This window comes from Hyla sarda, unplaced genomic scaffold (assembly GCF_029499605.1).
Source record: "Hyla sarda isolate aHylSar1 unplaced genomic scaffold, aHylSar1.hap1 scaffold_449, whole genome shotgun sequence".
Taxonomy (NCBI): domain Eukaryota; kingdom Metazoa; phylum Chordata; class Amphibia; order Anura; family Hylidae; genus Hyla; species Hyla sarda.
Genome location: NW_026610462.1, coordinates 19155 through 32012, shown reverse-complemented (window position 1 = coordinate 32012; position 12858 = coordinate 19155). Strand labels below are relative to the sequence as shown.

Below are 12858 nucleotides of genomic sequence, written 5' to 3'. Positions count from 1 at the left end.
TTCATAGAAGCAACAGGAGATTGTTGCATCCATCTAGAACCCTCAGAACTACAGTGCTATGATGTCACTCACTTCCACAGGCCTTGCAGAGTGTAAACAACAACAACCCAGCTTTGTTGTGTATGTAACCATAGGGATTTGTGATGTCACCTAGAACCTTCACAGCAGCGACAGCTTTATGAGGAGCATCAGCACTGCTCTGCCTGAGCAGAACCATCACCGCCATAGGTTGTCAAATAACCCGGGTTTAACCCACACAGGTAAGTCCAATGGGGTGCAGGCATGTCCTCTATGCTTACAGCTTCCCGTGGGTGTTGGTTTTGATACCGTTTGGGGACAGCCAAGGAGGCATCTGCAGGCAACAAAGGTAGGTGTGTGCTTGTGTGTGTGTTTCCTATGCAGATCCTAAGCCCAGTGTCACATGCAAGTAGGAGGAGTAAGAAGGGTTCCTGGCAAATCCGGGTTATGGATTGCATTTAAAAAGGCCCCGTGGGAGTGCAATGGGCCCCTGTCTTGCTGCTTAGCAATAATGGTATGGGTTTAGGTTCTGCTGTGTGTACTGGTGGTTGACTGCCCCCCAGCCCAGAGTGTGCATGGAAAATTGTCTGGCAGCCTCCCTGACAGCAAGCAGTGATAGTGCCCATGAAGGGGACCTTGTTGGGCCCGCCCCTTTCACGGTTATCACTTCTCGGCCTTTTGGCTAAGATCAAGTGTAGTATCTGTTCTTATCAGTTTAATATCTGATACGTCCCCCTATCTGGGGACCATATATTAAATGGATTTTTGAGAACGGGGGCCGATTTCGAAGCTTGCTTCCGTCGCCCTATGCATTGACCCGATATGGCAGTATCTTCGGGTACAGTGCACCACCCCCTTACAGGGTTAAAAAGAAAGATTCCTACTTTTCATTGCTACCTGCTTGCTGGCTAGCCAAGCTAGCCAGCCCTGTGGGCCTTGCCTGCTGCTGCTGCAGCACCAAAAAACAAAAGGTGGTGCTGCTTGCTGCTTCTGCTTCTGCTTGTGTTCTGGCCGCTGTTGGAGCGTCCAGGCACAGGACTTCTGCTGCTGCTGACTAAATGGCCTCCTTAATTGGATCATTTGAGTAGCCAGCACACCTGTGCAGGTAGGGCATGACATGATAGGCAGCTGCCTTGATAGCGGGTGGGTGCTGAATGTTCCTAATTGACAAAATAAGATTAATGCTTATGAAGAAATATAAAATCTCATCCCTTCCCCAATATCGCGCCACACCCCTACCCCTTAATTCCCTGGTTGAACTTGATGGACATATGTCTTTTTTCGACCGTACTAACTATGTAACTATGTAACATAACATGGGGGGGGGGGGGTCTCCTGGCTGTTCACACAGGTGTGTCATTGCTGTACATTGACCATGCATTGCTTCTGTGGTATTGCAAAGGCAAAGACAAATGCTTCCAGCCATCCATTGCACTAATGGATTGGTCATCAGCTGGCTGTCTATGTCCCGCATCAATATAGACCAAAAGTACAGAGGGTTAGGCTATGCTATTGTGCACCTACCTGATGCATCAGAAGGTGCGAGGCCCTTGCTAAATTCTGTGCACAGACTTTGAGATCTATGCTTTAGACTGTATCTAAACCTGCTCCAACATGGACTGACATTCTGGCCTACTTTCAGCCGATGCGACTTGTCTGTCGCTGAACAGTCGCTTTTTTATGTATTCAGCACCTATGTATAATGTTGTAAAAATGCTCTAGAAGCTAAAGTCGCAGAAATGTCACACATATTTGGCCTGCAACTTTCTGTGCGACAAATTCAGACAGGAAAAATCAGTATAAATCCTTAGAAAATTATCCCCCAGTGTCTCCATCTGCTGGCGGTATTGAATAAGCATTGCTGCACTGATGGGGTATGCATTAGACGAAAAAAAAGAAGAAAAAGAAGAATAATACGCCCAGAAAAGAGGCGAAAAGGAGAAAAACGTAAAAAAACGTGAAAAAAAGTAAGAGGAAGAGAAGGGAAAAAAAAGGTGGAAATGGGTTTAAAAGTGATTTCGGCGGAGAAATATATATATATTTATATATATATATATATATATATATATATACGCGCACACACACACATATATATAAACGTATTCTCCGTTGAGATATTGCAGCCGCTGCTGTGTCCAGGCCCAGGAGCCTTAGCACTGTGCTGTGATGTCACTCAATACCACTGACATCACTAGGTGTAAACAACATCTCTCCTTTGCTGTGTATGTGACTATGGAGCTGTTTGGTGATGTCGTCTATTATGGCCTTCATAGAAGCAACAGGAGATTGTTGCATCCATCTAGAACCCTCAGAACTACAGTGCTATGATGTCACTCACTTCCACAGGCCTTGCAGAGTGTAAACAACAACAACCCAGCTTTGTTGTGTATGTAACCATAGGGATTTGTGATGTCACCTAGAACCTTCACAGCAGCGACAGCTTTATGAGGAGCATCAGCACTGCTCTGCCTGAGCAGAACCATCACCGCCATAGGTTGTCAAATAACCCGGGTTTAACCCACACAGGTAAGTCCAATGGGGTGCAGGCATGTCCTCTATGCTTACAGCTTCCCGTGGGTGTTGGTTTGATACCGTTTGGGGACAGCCAAGGAGGCATCTGCAGGCAACAAAGGTAGGTGTGTGCTTGTGTGTGTGTTTCCTATGCAGATCCTAAGCCCAGTGTCACATGCAAGTAGGAGGAGTAAGAAGGGTTCCTGGCAAATCCGGGTTATGGATTGCATTTAAAAAGGCCCCGTGGGAGTGCAATGGGCCCCTGTCTTGCTGCTTAGCAATAATGGTATGGGTTTAGGTTCTGCTGTGTGTACTGGTGGTTGACTGCCCCCCAGCCCAGAGTGTGCATGGAAAATTGTCTGGCAGCCTCCCTGACAGCAAGCAGTGATAGTGCCCATGAAGGGGACCTTGTTGGGCCCGCCCCTTTCACGGTTATCGCTTCTCGGCCTTTTGGCTAAGATCAAGTGTAGTATCTGTTCTTATCAGTTTAATATCTGATACGTCCCCTATCTGGGGACCATATATTAAATGGATTTTTGAGAACGGGGGCCGATTTCGAAGCTTGCTTCCGTCGCCCTATGCATTGACCCGATATGGCAGTATCTTCGGGTACAGTGCACCACCCCCTTACAGGGTTAAAAAGAAAGATTCCTACTTTCATTGCTACCTGCTTGCTGGCTAGCCAGCTAGCCAGCCCTGTGGGCCTTGCTGCTGCTGCTGCTGCAGCCAAAAAACAAAAGGTGGTGCTGCTGCTGCTTCTGCTTCTGCTTGTGTCTGGCCGCTGTTGGAGCGTCCAGGCACAGGACTTCTGCTGCTGCTGACTAAATGGCCTCCTTAATTGGATCATTTGAGTAGCCAGCACACCTGTGCAGGTAGGGCATGACATGATAGGCAGCTGCCTTGATAGCGGGTGGGTGCTGAATGTTCCTAATTGACAAAATAAGATTAATGCTTATGAAGAAATATAAAATCTCATCCCTTCCCCAATATCGCGCCACACCCCTACCCCTTAATTCCCTGGTTGAACTTGATGGACATATGTCTTTTTTCGACCGTACTAACTATGTAACTATGTAACATAACATGGGGGGGGGGGGGTCTCCTGGCTGTTCACACAGGTGTGTCATTGCTGTACATTGACCATGCATTGCTTCTGTGGTATTGCAAAGGCAAAGACAAATGCTTCCAGCCATCCATTGCACTAATGGATTGGTCATCAGCTGGCTGTCTATGTCCCGCATCAATATAGACCAAAGTACAGAGGGTTAGGCTATGCTATTGTGCACCTACCTGATGCATCAGAAGGTGCGAGGCCCTTGCTAAATTCTGTGCACAGACTTTGAGATCTATGCTTTAGACTGTATCTAAACCTGCTCCAACATGGACTGACATTCTGGCCTACTTTCAGCCGATGCGACTTGTCTGTCGCTGAACAGTCGCTTTTTATGTATTCAGCACCTATGTATAATGTTGTAAAAATGCTCTAGAAGCTAAAGTCGCAGAAATGTCACACATATTTGGCCTGCAACTTTCTGTGCGACAAATTCAGACAGGAAAAATCAGTATAAATCCTTAGAAAATTATCCCCCAGTGTCTCCATCTGCTGGCGGTATTGAATAAGCATTGCTGCACTGATGGGGTATGCATTAGACGAAAAAAAAGAAGAAAAAGAAGAATAATACGCCCAGAAAAGAGGCGAAAAGGAGAAAAACGTAAAAAAACGTGAAAAAAAAGTAAGAGGAAGAGAAGGGAAAAAAAGGTGGAAATGGGTTTAAAAGTGATTTCGGCGGAGAAATATATATATATATATATATATACGCGCACACACACACATATATATAAACGTATTGAGATATTGCAGCCGCTGCTGTGTCCAGGCCCAGGAGCCTTAGCACTGTGCTGTGATGTCACTCAATACCACTGACATCACTAGGTGTAAACAACATCTCTCCTTTGCTGTGTATGTGACTATGGAGCTGTTTGGTGATGTCGTCTATTATGGCCTTCATAGAAGCAACAGGAGATTGTTGCATCCATCTAGAACCCTAACTACAGTGCTATGATGTCACTCACTTCCACAGGCCTTGCAGAGTGTAAACAACAACAACCCAGCTTTGTTGTGTATGTAACCATAGGGATTTGTGATGTCACCTAGAACCTTCACAGCAGCGACAGCTTTATGAGGAGCATCAGCACTGCTCTGCCTGAGCAGAACCATCACCGCCATAGGTTGTCAAATAACCCGGGTTTAACCCACACAGGTAAGTCCAATGGGGTGCAGGCATGTCCTCTATGCTTACAGCTTCCCGTGGGTGTTGGTTTGATACCGTTTGGGGACAGCCAAGGAGGCATCTGCAGGCAACAAAGGTAGGTGTGTGCTTGTGTGTGTGTTTCCTATGCAGATCCTAAGCCCAGTGTCACATGCAAGTAGGAGGAGTAAGAAGGGTTCCTGGCAAATCCGGGTTATGGATTGCATTTAAAAAGGCCCCGTGGGAGTGCAATGGGCCCCTGTCTTGCTGCTTAGCAATAATGGTATGGGTTTAGGTTCTGCTGTGTGTACTGGTGGTTGACTGCCCCCCAGCCCAGAGTGTGCATGGAAAATTGTCTGGCAGCCTCCCTGACAGCAAGCAGTGATAGTGCCCATGAAGGGGACCTTGTTGGGCCCGCCCCTTTCACGGTTATCGCTTCTCGGCCTTTTGGCTAAGATCAAGTGTAGTATCTGTTCTTATCAGTTTAATATCTGATACGTCCCCTATCTGGGGACCATATATTAAATGGATTTTTGAGAACGGGGGCCGATTTCGAAGCTTGCTTCCGTCGCCCTATGCATTGACCCGATATGGCAGTATCTTCGGGTACAGTGCACCACCCCCTTACAGGGTTAAAAAGAAAGATTCCTACTTTCATTGCTACCTGCTTGCTGGCTAGCCAGCTAGCCAGCCCTGTGGGCCTTGCTGCTGCTGCTGCTGCAGCCAAAAAACAAAAGGTGGTGCTGCTGCTGCTTCTGCTTCTGCTTGTGTCTGGCCGCTGTTGGAGCGTCCAGGCACAGGACTTCTGCTGCTGCTGACTAAATGGCCTCCTTAATTGGATCATTTGAGTAGCCAGCACACCTGTGCAGGTAGGGCATGACATGATAGGCAGCTGCCTTGATAGCGGGTGGGTGCTGAATGTTCCTAATTGACAAAATAAGATTAATGCTTATGAAGAAATATAAAATCTCATCCCTTCCCCAATATCGCGCCACACCCCTACCCCTTAATTCCCTGGTTGAACTTGATGGACATATGTCTTTTTTCGACCGTACTAACTATGTAACTATGTAACATAACATGGGGGGGGGGGTCTCCTGGCTGTTCACACAGGTGTGTCATTGCTGTACATTGACCATGCATTGCTTCTGTGGTATTGCAAAGGCAAAGACAAATGCTTCCAGCCATCCATTGCACTAATGGATTGGTCATCAGCTGGCTGTCTATGTCCCGCATCAATATAGACCAAAGTACAGAGGGTTAGGCTATGCTATTGTGCACCTACCTGATGCATCAGAAGGTGCGAGGCCCTTGCTAAATTCTGTGCACAGACTTTGAGATCTATGCTTTAGACTGTATCTAAACCTGCTCCAACATGGACTGACATTCTGGCCTACTTTCAGCCGATGCGACTTGTCTGTCGCTGAACAGTCGCTTTTTATGTATTCAGCACCTATGTATAATGTTGTAAAAATGCTCTAGAAGCTAAAGTCGCAGAAATGTCACACATATTTGGCCTGCAACTTTCTGTGCGACAAATTCAGACAGGAAAAATCAGTATAAATCCTTAGAAAATTATCCCCCAGTGTCTCCATCTGCTGGCGGTATTGAATAAGCATTGCTGCACTGATGGGGTATGCATTAGACGAAAAAAAAGAAGAAAAAGAAGAATAATACGCCCAGAAAAGAGGCGAAAAGGAGAAAAACGTAAAAAAACGTGAAAAAAAAGTAAGAGGAAGAGAAGGGAAAAAAAGGTGGAAATGGGTTTAAAAGTGATTTCGGCGGAGAAATATATATATATATATATATATATATATATATATATATATATATATACGCGCACACACACACATATATATAAACGTATTCTCCGTTGAGATATTGCAGCCGCTGCTGTGTCCAGGCCCAGGAGCCTTAGCACTGTGCTGTGATGTCACTCAATACCACTGACATCACTAGGTGTAAACAACATCTCTCCTTTGCTGTGTATGTGACTATGGAGCTGTTTGGTGATGTCGTCTATTATGGCCTTCATAGAAGCAACAGGAGATTGTTGCATCCATCTAGAACCCTCAGAACTACAGTGCTATGATGTCACTCACTTCCACAGGCCTTGCAGAGTGTAAACAACAACAACCCAGCTTTGTTGTGTATGTAACCATAGGGATTTGTGATGTCACCTAGAACCTTCACAGCAGCGACAGCTTTATGAGGAGCATCAGCACTGCTCTGCCTGAGCAGAACCATCACCGCCATAGGTTGTCAAATAACCCGGGTTTAACCCACACAGATAAGTCCAATGGGGTGCAGGCATGTCCTCTATGCTTACAGCTTCCCGTGGGTGTTGGTTTGATACCGTTTGGGGACAGCCAAGGAGGCATCTGCAGGCAACAAAGGTAGGTGTGTGCTTGTGTGTGTGTTTCCTATGCAGATCCTAAGCCCAGTGTCACATGCAAGTAGGAGGAGTAAGAAGGGTTCCTGGCAAATCCGGGTTATGGATTGCATTTAAAAAGGCCCCGTGGGAGTGCAATGGGCCCCTGTCTTGCTGCTTAGCAATAATGGTATGGGTTTAGGTTCTGCTGTGTGTACTGGTGGTTGACTGCCCCCCAGCCCAGAGTGCGCATGGAAAATTGTCTGGCAGCCTCCCTGACAGCAAGCAGTGATAGTGCCCATGAAGGGGACCTTGTTGGGCCCGCCCCTTTCACGGTTATCGCTTCTCGGCCTTTTGGCTAAGATCAAGTGTAGTATCTGTTCTTATCAGTTTAATATCTGATACGTCCCCTATCTGGGGACCATATATTAAATGGATTTTTGAGAACGGGGGCCGATTTCGAAGCTTGCTTCCGTCGCCCTATGCATTGACCCGATATGGCAGTATCTTCGGGTACAGTGCACCACCCCCTTACAGGGTTAAAAAGAAAGATTCCTACTTTCATTGCTACCTGCTTGCTGGCTAGCCAGCTAGCCAGCCCTGTGGGCCTTGCTGCTGCTGCTGCTGCAGCCAAAAAACAAAAGGTGGTGCTGCTTCTGCTTCTGCTTGTGTCTGGCCGCTGTTGGAGCGTCCAGGCACAGGACTTCTGCTGCTGCTGACTAAATGGCCTCCTTAATTGGATCATTTGAGTAGCCAGCACACCTGTGCAGGTAGGGCATGACATGATAGGCAGCTGCCTTGATAGCGGGTGGGTGCTGAATGTTCCTAATTGACAAAATAAGATTAATGCTTATGAAGAAATATAAAATCTCATCCCTTCCCCAATATCGCGCCACACCCCTACCCCTTAATTCCCTGGTTGAACTTGATGGACATATGTCTTTTTTCGACCGTACTAACTATGTAACTATGTAACATAACATGGGGGGGGGGGGGGGGGGGGGGTCTCCTGGCTGTTCACACAGGTGTGTCATTGCTGTACATTGACCATGCATTGCTTCTGTGGTATTGCAAAGGCAAAGACAAATGCTTCCAGCCATCCATTGCACTAATGGATTGGTCATCAGCTGGCTGTCTATGTCCCGCATCAATATAGACCAAAGTACAGAGGGTTAGGCTATGCTATTGTGCACCTACCTGATGCATCAGAAGGTGCGAGGCCCTTGCTAAATTCTGTGCACAGACTTTGAGATCTATGCTTTAGACTGTATCTAAACCTGCTCCAACATGGACTGACATTCTGGCCTACTTTCAGCCGATGCGACTTGTCTGTCGCTGAACAGTCGCTTTTTATGTATTCAGCACCTATGTATAATGTTGTAAAAATGCTCTAGAAGCTAAAGTCGCAGAAATGTCACACATATTTGGCCTGCAACTTTCTGTGCGACAAATTCAGACAGGAAAAATCAGTATAAATCCTTAGAAAATTATCCCCCAGTGTCTCCATCTGCTGGCGGTATTGAATAAGCATTGCTGCACTGATGGGGTATGCATTAGACGAAAAAAAAGAAGAAAAAGAAGAATAATACGCCCAGAAAAGAGGCGAAAAGGAGAAAAACGTAAAAAAACGTGAAAAAAAAGTAAGAGGAAGAGAAGGGAAAAAAAGGTGGAAATGGGTTTAAAAGTGATTTCGGCGGAGAAATATATATATATATATATATATATATATATATATATATATATACGCGCACACACACACATATATATAAACGTATTCTCCGTTGAGATATTGCAGCCGCTGCTGTGTCCAGGCCCAGGAGCCTTAGCACTGTGCTGTGATGTCACTCAATACCACTGACATCACTAGGTGTAAACAACATCTCTCCTTTGCTGTGTATGTGACTATGGAGCTGTTTGGTGATGTCGTCTATTATGGCCTTCATAGAAGCAACAGGAGATTGTTGCATCCATCTAGAACCCTCAGAACTACAGTGCTATGATGTCACTCACTTCCACAGGCCTTGCAGAGTGTAAACAACAACAACCCAGCTTTGTTGTGTATGTAACCATAGGGATTTGTGATGTCACCTAGAACCTTCACAGCAGCGACAGCTTTATGAGGAGCATCAGCACTGCTCTGCCTGAGCAGAACCATCACCGCCATAGGTTGTCAAATAACCCGGGTTTAACCCACACAGGTAAGTCCAATGGGGTGCAGGCATGTCCTCTATGCTTACAGCTTCCCGTGGGTGTTGGTTTGATACCGTTTGGGGACAGCCAAGGAGGCATCTGCAGGCAACAAAGGTAGGTGTGTGCTTGTGTGTGTGTTTCCTATGCAGATCCTAAGCCCAGTGTCACATGCAAGTAGGAGGAGTAAGAAGGGTTCCTGGCAAATCCGGGTTATGGATTGCATTTAAAAAGGCCCCGTGGGAGTGCAATGGGCCCCTGTCTTGCTGCTTAGCAATAATGGTATGGGTTTAGGTTCTGCTGTGTGTACTGGTGGTTGACTGCCCCCCAGCCCAGAGTGTGCATGGAAAATTGTCTGGCAGCCTCCCTGACAGCAAGCAGTGATAGTGCCCATGAAGGGGACCTTGTTGGGCCCGCCCCTTTCACGGTTATCGCTTCTCGGCCTTTTGGCTAAGATCAAGTGTAGTATCTGTTCTTATCAGTTTAATATCTGATACGTCCCCTATCTGGGGACCATATATTAAATGGATTTTTGAGAACGGGGGCCGATTTCGAAGCTTGCTTCCGTCGCCCTATGCATTGACCCGATATGGCAGTATCTTCGGGTACAGTGCACCACCCCCTTACAGGGTTAAAAAGAAAGATTCCTACTTTCATTGCTACCTGCTTGCTGGCTAGCCAGCTAGCCAGCCCTGTGGGCCTTGCTGCTGCTGCTGCTGCAGCCAAAAAACAAAAGGTGGTGCTGCTGCTGCTTCTGCTTCTGCTTGTGTCTGGCCGCTGTTGGAGCGTCCAGGCACAGGACTTCTGCTGCTGCTGACTAAATGGCCTCCTTAATTGGATCATTTGAGTAGCCAGCACACCTGTGCAGGTAGGGCATGACATGATAGGCAGCTGCCTTGATAGCGGGTGGGTGCTGAATGTTCCTAATTGACAAAATAAGATTAATGCTTATGAAGAAATATAAAATCTCATCCCTTCCCCAATATCGCGCCACACCCCTACCCCTTAATTCCCTGGTTGAACTTGATGGACATATGTCTTTTTTCGACCGTACTAACTATGTAACTATGTAACATAACATGGGGGGGGGGGGTCTCCTGGCTGTTCACACAGGTGTGTCATTGCTGTACATTGACCATGCATTGCTTCTGTGGTATTGCAAAGGCAAAGACAAATGCTTCCAGCCATCCATTGCACTAATGGATTGGTCATCAGCTGGCTGTCTATGTCCCGCATCAATATAGACCAAAGTACAGAGGGTTAGGCTATGCTATTGTGCACCTACCTGATGCATCAGAAGGTGCGAGGCCCTTGCTAAATTCTGTGCACAGACTTTGAGATCTATGCTTTAGACTGTATCTAAACCTGCTCCAACATGGACTGACATTCTGGCCTACTTTCAGCCGATGCGACTTGTCTGTCGCTGAACAGTCGCTTTTTATGTATTCAGCACCTATGTATAATGTTGTAAAAATGCTCTAGAAGCTAAAGTCGCAGAAATGTCACACATATTTGGCCTGCAACTTTCTGTGCGACAAATTCAGACAGGAAAAATCAGTATAAATCCTTAGAAAATTATCCCCCAGTGTCTCCATCTGCTGGCGGTATTGAATAAGCATTGCTGCACTGATGGGGTATGCATTAGACGAAAAAAAAGAAGAAAAAGAAGAATAATACGCCCAGAAAAGAGGCGAAAAGGAGAAAAACGTAAAAAAACGTGAAAAAAAAGTAAGAGGAAGAGAAGGGAAAAAAAGGTGGAAATGGGTTTAAAAGTGATTTCGGCGGAGAAATATATATATATATATATATATATATATATATATATATATATATACGCGCACACACACACATATATATAAACGTATTCTCCGTTGAGATATTGCAGCCGCTGCTGTGTCCAGGCCCAGGAGCCTTAGCACTGTGCTGTGATGTCACTCAATACCACTGACATCACTAGGTGTAAACAACATCTCTCCTTTGCTGTGTATGTGACTATGGAGCTGTTTGGTGATGTCGTCTATTATGGCCTTCATAGAAGCAACAGGAGATTGTTGCATCCATCTAGAACCCTCAGAACTACAGTGCTATGATGTCACTCACTTCCACAGGCCTTGCAGAGTGTAAACAACAACAACCCAGCTTTGTTGTGTATGTAACCATAGGGATTTGTGATGTCACCTAGAACCTTCACAGCAGCGACAGCTTTATGAGGAGCATCAGCACTGCTCTGCCTGAGCAGAACCATCACCGCCATAGGTTGTCAAATAACCCGGGTTTAACCCACACAGGTAAGTCCAATGGGGTGCAGGCATGTCCTCTATGCTTACAGCTTCCCGTGGGTGTTGGTTTGATACCGTTTGGGGACAGCCAAGGAGGCATCTGCAGGCAACAAAGGTAGGTGTGTGCTTGTGTGTGTGTTTCCTATGCAGATCCTAAGCCCAGTGTCACATGCAAGTAGGAGGAGTAAGAAGGGTTCCTGGCAAATCCGGGTTATGGATTGCATTTAAAAAGGCCCCGTGGGAGTGCAATGGGCCCCTGTCTTGCTGCTTAGCAATAATGGTATGGGTTTAGGTTCTGCTGTGTGTACTGGTGGTTGACTGCCCCCCAGCCCAGAGTGTGCATGGAAAATTGTCTGGCAGCCTCCCTGACAGCAAGCAGTGATAGTGCCCATGAAGGGGACCTTGTTGGGCCCGCCCCTTTCACGGTTATCGCTTCTCGGCCTTTTGGCTAAGATCAAGTGTAGTATCTGTTCTTATCAGTTTAATATCTGATACGTCCCCTATCTGGGGACCATATATTAAATGGATTTTTGAGAACGGGGGCCGATTTCGAAGCTTGCTTCCGTCGCCCTATGCATTGACCCGATATGGCAGTATCTTCGGGTACAGTGCACCACCCCCTTACAGGGTTAAAAAGAAAGATTCCTACTTTCATTGCTACCTGCTTGCTGGCTAGCCAGCTAGCCAGCCCTGTGGGCCTTGCTGCTGCTGCTGCTGCAGCCAAAAAACAAAAGGTGGTGCTGCTGCTGCTTCTGCTTCTGCTTGTGTCTGGCCGCTGTTGGAGCGTCCAGGCACAGGACTTCTGCTGCTGCTGACTAAATGGCCTCCTTAATTGGATCATTTGAGTAGCCAGCACACCTGTGCAGGTAGGGCATGACATGATAGGCAGCTGCCTTGATAGCGGGTGGGTGCTGAATGTTCCTAATTGACAAAATAAGATTAATGCTTATGAAGAAATATAAAATCTCATCCCTTCCCCAATATCGCGCCACACCCCTACCCCTTAATTCCCTGGTTGAACTTGATGGACATATGTCTTTTTTCGACCGTACTAACTATGTAACTATGTAACATAACATGGGGGGGGGGGGGGTCTCCTGGCTGTTCACACAGGTGTGTCATTGCTGTACATTGACCATGCATTGCTTCTGTGGTATTGCAAAGGCAAAGACAAATGCTTCCAGCCATCCATTGCACTAATGGATTGGTCATCAGCTGGCTGTCTATGTCCCGCATCAATATA

At 46.5% G+C, this 12858-nt stretch overlaps 6 non-coding genes across 6 annotated transcripts; all 6 read left to right on the top strand.

Annotated features, from left to right (window-relative positions):
• Positions 1-680: 680 nt before the first annotated feature.
• Positions 681-872, top strand: LOC130335283 (U2 spliceosomal RNA). The gene has a single exon (XR_008876943.1). It is a non-coding gene; the product is annotated as a U2 spliceosomal RNA (small nuclear RNA).
• A 2091-nt stretch (positions 873-2963) lies between these two features.
• On the top strand, positions 2964-3154 carry LOC130335306 (U2 spliceosomal RNA). The gene has a single exon (XR_008876957.1). It is a non-coding gene; the product is annotated as a U2 spliceosomal RNA (small nuclear RNA).
• Positions 3155-5209: 2055 nt separating this feature from the next.
• Positions 5210-5400, top strand: LOC130335305 (U2 spliceosomal RNA). Its single transcript, XR_008876956.1, has one exon. It is a non-coding gene; the product is annotated as a U2 spliceosomal RNA (small nuclear RNA).
• A 2087-nt stretch (positions 5401-7487) lies between these two features.
• Positions 7488-7678, top strand: LOC130335304 (U2 spliceosomal RNA). Its single transcript, XR_008876955.1, has one exon. It is a non-coding gene; the product is annotated as a U2 spliceosomal RNA (small nuclear RNA).
• A 2088-nt stretch (positions 7679-9766) lies between these two features.
• On the top strand, positions 9767-9957 carry LOC130335303 (U2 spliceosomal RNA). Its single transcript, XR_008876954.1, has one exon. It is a non-coding gene; the product is annotated as a U2 spliceosomal RNA (small nuclear RNA).
• A 2086-nt stretch (positions 9958-12043) lies between these two features.
• LOC130335300 (U2 spliceosomal RNA) lies at positions 12044-12234 on the top strand. The gene has a single exon (XR_008876953.1). It is a non-coding gene; the product is annotated as a U2 spliceosomal RNA (small nuclear RNA).
• Positions 12235-12858: the final 624 nt, after the last annotated feature.